The following is a 13,029-nucleotide window of genomic DNA, read 5'->3' as shown; positions in this document are numbered from 1 at the left end:
TCTTGGATCACTAGCCATAGAATCATTACAGGCCTGGAAATGCTGTGACCATCTTTGCCACTTTGAAATAATGGCTGACAGTGAGGCCAGCAAAGAGAAAGTCAAAACCTAGAAATAGAGGGAAACACACTAAAAAATGGATTATGTGTTTTGAGTCCCCATCTAGCCAACCAGAAGTGGCTTCACTCTTGGAATTCTATACATTCCTTTTTACACTAAAATCTGAATTATGTTGAAATTTAAAAAAAAATACAAATTTTATTCCTACTCCCAGCACCATCCACTTTAATTCCCCTAAACCACAACTCTAAATGATAATTTAAACCTTAAGCTGAATGGTGTGGAAAAACCACAGAGGTATAGCATCTCAACCTGTTAATTCAAAGAATTAAGATACAATATGAATTGCTTTCTTTCAGAACTTTCTACCCTCTGTACTCACACAATTCCTTTCTCTGCACCATTTCAAAATAGCATTTCAATGTCTGTACTAATTAGGGAATCTCCAGAGAAACAGAGCCAAGAGTTTATATACGGTAAGATTTCTTGAAGGAGCTGGCTCATGTGGAGGTGCTAGTCCAACATCTGCCAGGTAGAGACACAGTGAAGAATTGTAGGTCACAGGCCATACGCTGGCACAGGTCCTTCTTGCTCAGACTGAGACTACTATTCAGCTGGCAACAGTGCTGAATTCAGAAGCTCTCCTTATCACACCTAGTTTTCTACTTGGAAAAGTTGCGTAATATTTACAACACGCTTTATCTCCAGCAGGATACTCAGAAGAGCAAGTTTAACGTTATCTTTCCTACTTGGAGAGGTGAGATGGGAGAATCACCCCATGGATCCTCCTGCCTGCCTAAAGCCCTTCCCCCATGTACTGAATGAAACGCTAGATGTCTACCTTCCAAACATTTTCAAGTCTTGCTTGTCATTCTTCCTCCAGAGGACTTTTCTGACTTCACCATAATAGGTTTTAGAACCTTTAGGCCTTGTCAAAAACAGTATAGGGACTAGGAGCTCTAAAGTACCTCTTCCAGCCAGACTGGTCTCACAACATGAGGAGACTTTGGTTGGATTACTCTGTGACCCTGGGCCAGTCACCGACTGGGAGCCTCAGTTCCCTCATTTGGGGAGCAAGGAGAGCAACAATACCTAGCTCATGGGCTGTTGAGGTCAATGAGAGAACCTATTTCTAGCATTTAGCAGAGTAACTGGCATATAGCTAGAATTCGAATGTTTCCTATTAACCTGAACAACAAACACTGCCCCATGCGCTGCTGCAGTCTCTCTGGTGTGAGCACAGGGTGAGGAAAGGGAGGTAATGGACACAGGTGTTAGAAACCTTCAGGCTTTGGTTTACAGGGAGGGTCCCTAATCCCACTGAACCTCTTTGGGGATTCAGATTCCTTACCTGCCCCAGGAATGGAGAATGGATTACAGACAGGATTCTGGTACCAGGGACCCAGGTGAAGCTGCTGGGCCACGGGGTGCACATAAAAGAAAGGTCTGGAGTTACTGCCCTCAAAAGTTTCGTTGTTTCCTGAAGAGTTCATTTCCCAGGCTGAAAAGCAGGTGTTTGTAGTTAGGAAAGGACAGCCGCACTCTGCCCTGTAAAGTGCTGTGAAGGAAGAAAGTCGTCCTTGTCCCCCATCAGAACTGGGAGCCTGGGTGGGCAGGTCCCTTACCTTCTTTCTCTTCCCGCTCGCCTGGGATGGGAAGACGCAGGGCAGCGGGCTGCCCTGCGTGCGTTTCGACCAGGGCAGCAGCGCCCAGAGGCCCGGGCCCGCGTCGTGCTGAGCAAGTCTGGCTCCCCAGGCAGGAGCACCGTGGGGAGATGAGGCCTTGGAGGCGCGGGGTACCTAGTGCCGGGCGCCAAACGCCAGGGGCCGCGCCCCGCGGCTGCACTGGGAGACGCGGCCTAGGCCTCGGCTGCACCGCCCTTGTCCGCAGCCTCTCCAGCCTGCCCCTCAGCCTCCACCCGGGCCGAACCCCTCCTCAGTCCGGGAGTCCAGGCCCCCGGCTCCGCGTCTCCTAATACCCCGCTCCCCGCAGGCCAGTCTGTTCCCGCGACCTCCACACCCTGCACCCCCGCGCCCTGCAGGACCTGCGCTCGCATTCGGGACACCAACCTGCTCTAGCTCGACGTCTGCGACCGGCAGCCTCTACGGTGGCGCACACGACCCGCGCCGATCCGACCTCTGTAACCGAGGGAATCCACGCTGCCAGTGGCCGAGGCTCCAGCCTTTATCTGGGCGGCTGGACGGCACCGTGCTGCCTCTTCCGCAGGCACCGCCCCTGACGCATTCCCTCCCGCGCATGCGCCCTATCAGAGCTCGTAGGCCAGGTGAGTCGGATTGAAGGCGCTGGTAGAAGCCAGGGCTGAGACTTGGTGGAGGGGGGAGGTCCTGTGCACCCTGCTTCCGGGTGAACCCCAGTCCTCCCTTCTGCACACCCCTGTGTGTGTGGGCGCCCTGGCCTTGACTCTTCTAGAGGACAGAGCTCTTCCTGTTCCCTTCGCTCTCCACGACTGTCCCCTCCTCTGAGTGTGTTGAGTTAGGTCGGGTCAGGCCGCTCCTCTGAGCTCCTGGTCTCCTTCCTTGGGCCTAAAGCCGCTGACACTTAAGGAAGAGGAGCCTACCGAGGAGAAGCAGAGAGGAAGGAGACCAACCTGGACGGAGGACAGACCTGAGAGGAGGAAGTTTCACACAGGAGAGGTGAACAAGCGTGCTTAATGCTGCTGAGAGCAACATCTCGGGGGGGTGGGGGGGAAGGGGCCTCGGCAATTAGGACGCTAGTGGTCGAGGGGAAGTGGTGGGACAGGAAGGCGCTGGAAGTCTGTGGGGTGATGGATGCGCAGTTAGAAGGGGGAAGCTGGCAAGTACAGAGTACTGTTTGTGTGTGAGTGAAAGGAAAGTCATAGGACAGTAGTGGGGGGGGGGAGTCGTGGGGTTGTAAGGAGGATTGTGGATCTCGTTTTGTTTTTGAAAGAAAGGGATTGAGGTATATTTATCCTGGGATGGACTGACAGGGAGACGTTACTGATAGTGGAGAGAGAAGGATGTTAGGACGATGTTCTGAGGATGGGAGAGTAGCCAAGGCTGGTTACAGTGCTTGGCCTTGGACAGAAGAAAGTCCTTGCGGTCGGAGGGAAATGAAATCCTGAAGGCAGGAATTTAAGTGCATTAGCATCTGATGACCTTGTTATTACTATATTTTCAGTCAAGAGGGGTAGGAATAGTACTAACCATGTCTGCCGTATTTCCCCATGGAATGGGAAGAGCAGTAATTTACAGACATGCAAAAAGAGCTGCTGGTAGAGTTGGGGGCCGACCTGGGGTGAGATTCAGTAATTTGTATTGGCCTTCATCTGCAGTGTTATGTCACTTGCCTAGTCATTTTCAGTTGCTTGGGAGAGACACAGTGGTTGGATGGATCAAGGACTGTGGTTTTGTAGGGCTTGTGGGAAGAGAAGTCAGTGGTTCAAGAAAGTTCAGTGTAATGGTGAGAAGTTAAATACATCATGGCACATGATGTATACCCTGCACTCGTGTGACCCTGAGTGTGAGTGCCTCCATAAATTGTGCTCCCTAGGTACCTCACCTCACCCTACTTAGTGGCCTAGCATGTAGTCAGGAAGAGAAAGTAATGTCAGAGAGGAACTGATCAAGTTAAGAAAAAGTAATGGAGGTCTTATACATGAGAATGAAAGAGCTAGAGGAGGGCGTTCGTGGTCCGAGAATGGAAATCTGAAGTTTCGGCTTTCAGAGTTGGAGCAGTTGTAAGTTGTAACAAGGTCCACGGGGTGGCCATTGGTTTGCTGAAGTCCTGTGGGCATGAAGGTCATTTGTGCTGAGAAAGGAAAAGATCTGGGAGGCTGGGGTTTTGTATGAGTCACCCCCTCTGTTGCGGAACCCAAGTTTGTGTGCCAGACACACAGTGAGGGCAAACAAACTGAAACATGGGAGTTTGGAGCAAAGAAAGGTTTACAGTATTTGTTGAAGAGGCACCAACCCAAAAGATGGGAGACCTAGACTCATCTCAAATCCATCTTGCTGGCTGGCTGGCTGGGGTGCAAGGTTTTTAAAGGCAACAGAGGTAAAGGTTCTTTGTGATTTCAGCTTCTTTATAAGACCTCAACTTCAGACTTCCTGGCTTCCTGTGACTTGATGTGTCATTGGTGACTGTGATTGATCTATGTGTTCCTGCAAAGCAAACTAGTAAATCATGGTCTTGTGATCCCTTAACTTCTTTCTAGGAGAGAGCAAAAGCAATGGTTGAGGCATTTTATTCTGTACTTAGAGCCTTCATGATGGTTCAGGAGCTTCAGTTCTTAATTGACCCTCCAGGTGTCATCAATTTTAAGTCTGCTTGGGGCCAGCTGGTTGAAGCCACAGGACATTATCTCGACAGTTTGGGGTCATAAATCAAGGCATTAGTTTAAGCTAACAATCATGGAAAAGGTTATGTTGGGCTTGCTTTTCCTTTGTTTCTGCATTCCCTCACTTCCCCAGTTAGTAACTGTTTGAATCTGCTCTTTGGGATTCAGGGAAAATCTAGGAGACTTAAACCTTTTTCTACAAATGAGAAATGGCAGACACAGAAAGGCTTTTGTACCCGGGAGGGCCCTGCTGCGCCCTGCTTCATTTCACCTCTTTCGTATTGTAGTCATTTAGAGGTTCCCATGTCCTCAATGAATGTGGCAGAGTGACCAGCAAGGTGAGAGATAGAAACATCACAAGATGTTTGTATTCATAATGTGATGTTTTTCTTAAAGAGAGTCCCCCAAATTTTATAATCTTCAGTCCCCAGAAAACTTGGATTTGCCACATGCTAGTGGCCATGTCAGCCCTGGAGTGCATGGAGAGTGGGAGAATGAAGAACCTCCTTATGAGGGAACAAGTTTCAATGACTATTCAGTAAATAGGGTGAGGAATATGGTGGCTTGTGCTTAGCCAAACAGGGCTTCCAGGTAGCAGTGGCTGGGAGAGTTGGTAGGTGGGTCAGCAGGGAGAAGGACTGGAATGAAAGTGTCCCAGAAATGCCAGCTAACTGGGAACTTTGAATTTGAGGCAGTGCTGGAAGATGTCAAGAATGAAACATAGAGTGGTACTACCTGGCCCATAGATTCCAACTAGACCGCTGATGTAAGGATGTTTTTGTGCCAACTGAGGCATTTTGTGTTGGGTGGGGTGTCTGAGGTTAGATGGTGGTTGCTATTTTTGCATTAAGTTCCAGCTAGTAAACTGTGTGTTCTCTGCTCAGGATTCCAACTGGTTGTTATTATTATCATCTCTATTTTAAGATGAGGATATCTGAGATTCAGGAAGGTTAAATAATCTGTCCACATATGTTAAGTTGCAGTTCTACTAGTTGGAAGGGGAGTGGGGTGAGGTCTTTGAATTCCCAGACCCAGTGCCTTTTCTACTGTTTGTGTGGTCAGTGTCACTCTCATTTTGACAGTTTGACAGTCTTCGTCTCCCATTAAAGCAGAGTAATTTCCACTTCCCCCTCAACTGACATGCTGATTTCAGATAGAAGTTTTAAACACAAATGTAATGATAGTCTTGCTTTCCACACCTAAAAACCTCCTTCAGCCTCACTAGTGATCCTTCATTTACTCATTCCATTCACAAAATTTGAGTCCCTATAATGGTACCAGCACAATTTTAGCCCTAAGAAAACAGAGGAAAAACAAAATTGTAATTCCTAAGGAGCCTACATTCTTGTGGTATTTGCAATGAGATGCCATTCACAACTAACATATTGGGGAAAAAATGAGTCTGACAACACCAAGGGTTAAGGAGGAAGTGGAGTAACAGGAACATGTATACATTACTCCTGAGAGTGTAAATTGGTAAAAATCACTTTGGAGAGCAAGTTGACAGTATCTGAAAAAGTTGAAAATGTGTCATACCCCGTGAACCAGCAATTCTACCTCTCGAAATATCCTAGGGAAAAAACCTTGTATGTACACACAAGGAGCTGTTTATTAAAAATGTTTGTTACCATAGCATTGCTTTTAATATATATATAAAAAAAAACGAAAACCACCTAAATGTCCATGAAACAAGAGAATGGATAAATAAGTTGTAGTATAGATAAATTACGGGAAACTACATAGGAGTTAAATGAATGAACTAGAATCACATCTGTCTCCATGGATAAATCTTAAATACAAGGTTCTAATTTATAATTTCTTTTATAAATATCTTTTAGAGTTATAGTTTTTCTTGCTATTGAAAATGATTTATTTAAACTACATTTTCTAACTGTGTTGGTGGTATATAGGAATAATATTGATATTTACATATTGATTTCATATTCCAGCAACTTTGCTGAACTCTTTAGTTTCAATTTTTTATGGATTTGACTAGATTTTCTATGTGAACACTCAAATCATCTACAAATAGTGAAGCTTTTTTTAAAAAATATATTTATTTATTTTTGGCTGCGTTGGGTCTTCTTTGCTGTGCACGGGCTTTCTCTAGTTGCGGTGAGCGGGGGCTACTCTTTGTTGCGGTGCACAGTCTTCTCATTGCGGTGGCTTCTCTTGTTGCAGAGCATGGCCTCTAGGCACGCGGTCTTCAGTAGTTGTGGCATGTGGGCTCTAGAGCACAGGCTCAGTTGTTGTGGTGCATGAGCTTAGTTGCTCCGCAGCATGTGGATCTTCCCAGACCAGGGCTCGAACCTGTGTCCCCTGCCTTGGCAGGCGGATTTTTAACCACTGCGCCACCAGGGAAGTCCCAATAATGAAGTTTTGTTTCTTCCTTTTCAATGAATATCTTCTCATTTCTCTTATTTGTATTAATCTTCTAAGACCTTCAGCACAATATTCAATTTAAAACACTGATAGCAGATAGCATTGTCCTGTACTTAATTTCTAATGATACACTATAAAGAATTATTGTAGGTTATTTTCAAGATACTCTTTAGCAAGTTAGTAGGGTCTGTTATTCCACATTGGCTGAGAAGTTTTAAAATTTTGAATGAATGTTAAGTTTTAGCAAGTGGTTTCCTGCATCTTTGAAATAATATTTTTTCCTCTTTCTTCATCTTGCTAACAAAGCAGATTCCTTACTAAATTTTTCTCTCATTAAACAATCCCTATATTCCTAGAATACACTCAACTTGGTCTTGATATATTTTAATATACATTGCAGGATTCCATTTGCCAGTATTTTATTTAGAATTTTGGAATCTAAGACTATAAGTGGAATTGTTTTATAATTTTTAATTCTCATATTGTCTTTTCTTGGTTTCAAGATATCCTAGCCTCATAAAATAAGCTAGATAACTTGCCATTTTTTTCTGTTCTCTAGAGCAATTTGCGTAAGACAAGGATTATCTACTTATTCCTTGAAGGTTTGATAGAACTTCCCTGAAAGAGTATGTTGTGTATTTTGTTTTGTAGGTAGACATGGCTACTGATGCAGTTTATCTAATGTTTATAAGTCTGTTTGGTTTTTCCATTTCTTGATTTGGTTTTGATGACTTGAATTTTTCTAGGAATTTGCCCTTTTTGTCTGAGTTTCCCAATTTATAGGCATAAAACTTTTCATAATTTTTGATTTTTTAAAAGTGCTTGTGATATCTGTAAACATGTTTCCATTTTGATATTTAATATTCTTTGTCCTCTATATTCTTTCCTGATCAATGTGCTCAAAACTATATCCATTTCATTAGTCTGATCAGAGAACCAACTGTTTTGTTGTTGTTCCTCTCCTTTATTTCCTATGTAATAATTACTGTTCTTTTATTTCTATTCTTAAATGTCTTTGTGTTTCCTCTGTTGTTTGCTTTTCTAGCTTATGAGTTGGACATTTACCTAATTAATTTAATTTTTTATTCCTTATACATATATATGTTTAAAGCTATAAATTTCCTTCTAAATACTTCTTTAGTTGTATTTCACAAGTTTTGTTGTGAAGCATTCTCATAGTCATTTATTTCTAAAATTTTCTTATTTCCACTCTTTGCTCCTTTTTCTAATTACAATATGCTTTCTGTCATGATCCTTGAATTATTAAGAACTAGGTTTTTCAATTTACAAACATCAGATTATTTTGGTTTACATTTTATTAATGATTTCCTATTGCATTTTGGTCAAAATACATGATTTGTAAGTTACCAATAATTTGGTATTTGTTTGGACTTGTCTTATAGCCTTGTAAGTATTCAAATTTTGTAAATGATTGTAGTAAACTTGAAAAGAAGTTTTATCCACTAATTATCAGATGTTCCTTATTTATAAATATCCTTTAGATCCAATATTTTTCTGTTCAATTTCTCTATACCCTTACTAATTTTTGGTCTACTTGATGTATAATTTACTGAGTTACACGTGTTTGAAATCTCCCATCATGAGACAGATTTTTCACTAGTAGAGGAGAGAGTTACAAATATGGAAAGGGGGAATGAATCCACTATTGTTAGATTGGAATCAGAGATGTTAGTGTGAACTCATGGCATGTATATAGATAGATATAGATAGATAGGGATAGAATGTATGTATATATGTTGATATAAATGAGTGTATATACATGTAAATATGTACATATATATATGTGTGTGTGTGTCTGTATGTATGTGCTTACATCTGTTTTCTGGTTCTGTTTGCTGAGAGGGCCTAAAGAAATAATACCTTAGGGGCTTCCCTGGTGGCGCAGTGGTTGAGAATCTGCCTGCTAATGCAGGGGACACGGGTTCAAGCCCTGGTCTGGGAAGATCCCACATGCCACGGAGCAACTAGGCCCGTGAGCCACAACTACTGAGCCTGCGCGTCTGGAGCCTGTGCTCCGCAACAAGAGAGGCTGCGATAGTGAAGAGGCCCGCGCACCGCGATGAAGAGTGGCCCCCGCTTGCCGCAACTAGAGGAAGCCCTCACACAGAAACGAAGACCCAACACAGCCAAAAATAAATATAATAAATAAATAAAAGATTACTATTAAAAAAAAAAAAAAGAAATAATACCTTAGGAACAAGGAGCACACCTAGCCCTCAAATCTTGGTTTCTAAATGCCATTCTCCACTCAAAGGAATCAGAGCTTGGAGAAATGGCTGTTTCTAGGACAGGCAAATACAGAGAATCACAATTTACTGGAGAAGCTCAAGAGCAGCAACCTCTATGGGAACTAGCACTCAGTAGGGAAACCTGAACTGTAATTGACAAATTGCTGGAGGCTCAGTGTTGACAAGTCTGAGAAATAAAAACTCCAGGTAAGCCCAGTCATTGGTGGGGCCCCCACACGTTTATGAGTTTTACCTCCTGGAGCTCTACAGTTTTCTCATGGTACATATTGCAGAATAATCCCAGAGTGCTTTCAGCAGGGGTAGCAGAAAAGGAACCATTTTAAAATATGCCAGATCGTTCTTTTCTTCTTAACAAGGTCTGCCCTCAGGAGAAACTGTTCAGAGCCTACCCTTCTGGGGTTTTATCAGAACCTAAACTACTTCTGGGAAGGAAAGTTCCCAACTACATACACTCTAGCTGTCCTATCCCACCTAAGGGTTGGGAGGTGGGACAGAGAGACATGTGTGAAGTTCACAATCAGAGATTTAAGCTCACTAAAAGACTGAGACATAATCGTAGGAATATAGAACACTTGCCCTGACCCCATACCATAACACTACATTGCTAAAAGCTAATTTACAGCAGTTCTTCAGCCAGTACCCATGATGTACTTTACCCAGTGCATTATGTCCAGCTATCTAGAAAGAAATTACAAGATACATTAAAGGGCAAAGACCACAGTTTGAAGGTACAGAACAGGTATCAAAATCTGACTCATATGTGGCAGAGATGTTGGAATTATTAGACCTGGATTTTGAAACAACTGTGATTAATATTCTAAGGGCTCTAATAGATAAAGTAGACAGCATGCAAGAACAGATGGCTAATGTAAGCAGAGAGATGAAAATTCTAAGAAAGAATCAAAGAGAAATGCTGGAGATCAAAAACATTAACAAAATGAAGAATGCCTTTGATGAACTCATTAGTAGACTGGACACAGCTGAAGAAAATCTTTGAGCTTGAGAATATGACAATATAATAATAGAATTAAAAACTTCAAAAATTGGAAAAAGACTGAAAAAAGCAGAACAAAATACTTAAAAATTGGGAAAACTATAAAAGGTGAAACATAAACATAATGGGAATACCAGGAGGAGAAGAAAGAGAAAAGAACAGAAGCAACATATGAAGCAATAATGACTGAGAATTTCCCCCAAATTAATGTCAGACACTAAACCACAGATCCAGGAAGCTCAGATAACACCAAGCATGATCAATACCAAAAAAAAAAAAAAGCCTACACCTAGGCATATCATTTTCTAACTATAGAAAATGCAAGCTAAAGGAAAAAATCCTGAAAGAAGTCAGAGGAGAAAAACACTTTTACTTATAGATGAGCAAAGATAAGAATTACATCTAACTTTTTCTTAGAAACCATGCAAGCAAGAAGACATTGGAATAAATATTTAAAATGTTGAGAGAAAAAAACCAATCCACCAACCTAGAAATCTGTACCCTGTGAAATTATCCTTCAAATGTGAAGGAGAAATAAAGACTTTCTCAGACAAACAGAAATTGAGGAAATTTGTTGCCAGTGGACCTGCCTTGCAAGAAACGTTAAAAGAAGTCTTTAGAGAGAAGAAAAATGATATAGGTCAGAAACTCAGATCTGACCTATCAAGAAAAGATCATTACAGGAGGAATATGTGAAGGTAAAATAAAAACTTTATTTTTCTTATTCCTAATCTGACAGATAAAAGTTTACTCAAAATAATAATAGCAACAATGTATTCAATTATGTATGCTTTTGTGTATATATATGTTTATATATGCTTACCTGTAATTGAAATGAATGATAGTAATGATAAAAAGGTCAGGGAGTAGGAATTAGGAATTAGTAAGGTACTCATACTATTGGTGGAATCAGTATAGTATTATTTGAAAGTGGACTTGGATTTGTTGTAAATGTATATAGCAATCTCTAGGGCAACCACTAAAAAGAGCAAAAGCAGAAGTACAACTGATAGGCTAAGAAAAAACAGAATCATATAATATGGTCAGTAAGAACCACAAGAGGCAGAAAAGAGTGGAAGACAAAAATGGAGACAAAGAACAAGGGCAAGAAGTAGAAAACAGTAATGTATATGGTAGATATTAATTCAACTATATGGGTAATCAGTTTGGATGTCAGTGATCTCAAGCACCAAATAAAAGATGCAGATTGACATAATGGATCAAAAAATAAGATTCAACAAGAAATTGACTTTAAATATTAAGACACACGGGGACTAAAAGTAAATGGATGGAGAAAGATGTACCATACTAGCACTGATCAAAAGAAAATGGGGGGCTTCCCTGGTGGCGCAGTGGTTGAGAGTCTGCCTGCCGATGCGGGGGACACGGGTTCGAGCCCTGGTCTGGGAGGATACCACGTGCCGCGGAGCAGCTAAGCCCGTGAGCCACAACTGCTGAGCCTGCGCGTCTGGAGCCTGTGCTCTGCAACGGGAGAGGCGGCGACGGTGAGAGGCCCGCGCACAGCGATGAGGAGTGGCCCCCGCTCGCCGCAACTGGAGAGAGCCCTCGCACAGAAACGAAGACCCAGCACAGCCAAAAGTAAATAAATTAATTAATTAATTAATTTTAAAAAAAGAATACATAAAGAGGATCTAAACTAGACAGGGGAAATAAAAATAAAATTATAGCTTGGTTTGAATCTCACTAAGATGTCAACCTTTTAAAAAAAAAAAAAAAAGAAAATGGGAGGGGACTTTCCTGGTGGCGCAGTGGTTAAGAATCCGCCTGCCAGGGCTTCCCTGGTGGTGCAGTGGTTAAGAATCTGCCTGCCAACGCAGGGGACACGGGTTCAAGCCCTGGTCTGGGAGGCTCCCACATGCCGCGGAGCAACTAAGCCCGTGCGCCACAACTACTGAGCCTGTGCTCTAGAGCCTCCATGCCACAACTACTAAGCCCACCTGCCACAACTACTGAAGCCCGCACGCCTAGAGCCTGTGCTCTGCAACAAGAGAAGCCGCTGCGATGAGAAGCCTGTGCGCCGCAACAAAGAGTAGTCCCCGCTCGACACAACTAAAGAAAGCCCGCACACATCAATGAAGACCCAACGCGGCCAAAAATAAATAAATAAATTAATTAATTAATTAAAAAAAAAAAGAATCCGCCTGCCAATGCAGGGGACACAGGTTTGAGCCCTGGTCCAGGAAGATCCCACATGCTGTGGAGCAGCTAAGCCTGTGTGCCACCACTACTGAGCCTGAGCTCTAGAGCCCGTGAGCCACAACTACTGAGCCCGCATGCCACAACTACTGAAGCCTGTGTGCCTAGAGCCTGTGCTCCGCAACAAGAGAAACCACCACAATGAGAAGCCCACACACTGCAATGAAGAGTAGCCCCTGCTCACCACAACTAGAGAAAGCCGGCATGCAGCAACGAAGACCCAACACAGCCAATAAATAAATAAATAAATAAATAAATTTATTTAAAAAAAAGAAAGAAAGTGGGAGTGGTCATATTTATTTCAGACAGAGCAGATTTCAGAGCAAGGAAAGTGATCAGGAAATAAAGAGGGGTATGTCATAATGATAAAAATGTCAGTTTTCCAAGAAGACATAATAATCCTTAACATGTATGTGCCTAACAACAAAGTGTCAAACTAAGTGAGGCAAAAACTGATAGAACTGCAAGGAGAAATAGATGAATCCACTGTTGTAATTGGAGACTTCATTACCCCTCTATCACAAATGAGCAAATCCAGCAGACAGAAAATCAGTAAGGACATAGATGAACTCAACAACACCATCAATCCCCTGGATAAAATGGACATCTATAGACTACTTTATTCAACAATAGCAGAATATACAATCTTCTCAAGTTCATGTGTAACATATTTAATGGTGGGAAACTTGAAGGCTTCCCACTAATATCTGCTACAAGGCAAGTAGCACTGCTTTTCAACATCATACTGGAAGTCCTAGCTAATGCAATAAAATAAGAAAAGGATAATA

At 42.4% G+C, this 13,029-nt stretch overlaps 1 protein-coding gene across 2 annotated transcripts in view; it reads left to right on the top strand.

Annotated features, from left to right (window-relative positions):
• Window positions 1–2,325: 2,325 nt before the first annotated feature.
• The window catches only part of KBTBD2 (kelch repeat and BTB domain containing 2), a 41,529-nt gene continuing 30,825 nt past the window's right edge, over window positions 2,326–13,029 (top strand). The window contains exon 1 of one of the 2 annotated variants that reach the window (XM_068549273.1): window positions 2,326–2,344. The gene's annotated coding sequence lies outside the window, so the exon portion shown is untranslated. Of the gene's footprint in view, window positions 2,345–2,661; window positions 2,715–13,029 lie in introns of those variants that run through there. The other variant, XM_068549270.1, reaches the window with a different exon arrangement.

This window comes from Eschrichtius robustus, chromosome 8 (assembly GCF_028021215.1).
Source record: "Eschrichtius robustus isolate mEscRob2 chromosome 8, mEscRob2.pri, whole genome shotgun sequence".
Taxonomy (NCBI): domain Eukaryota; kingdom Metazoa; phylum Chordata; class Mammalia; order Artiodactyla; family Eschrichtiidae; genus Eschrichtius; species Eschrichtius robustus.
This window is presented reverse-complemented; position numbering and strand designations above follow the sequence as displayed.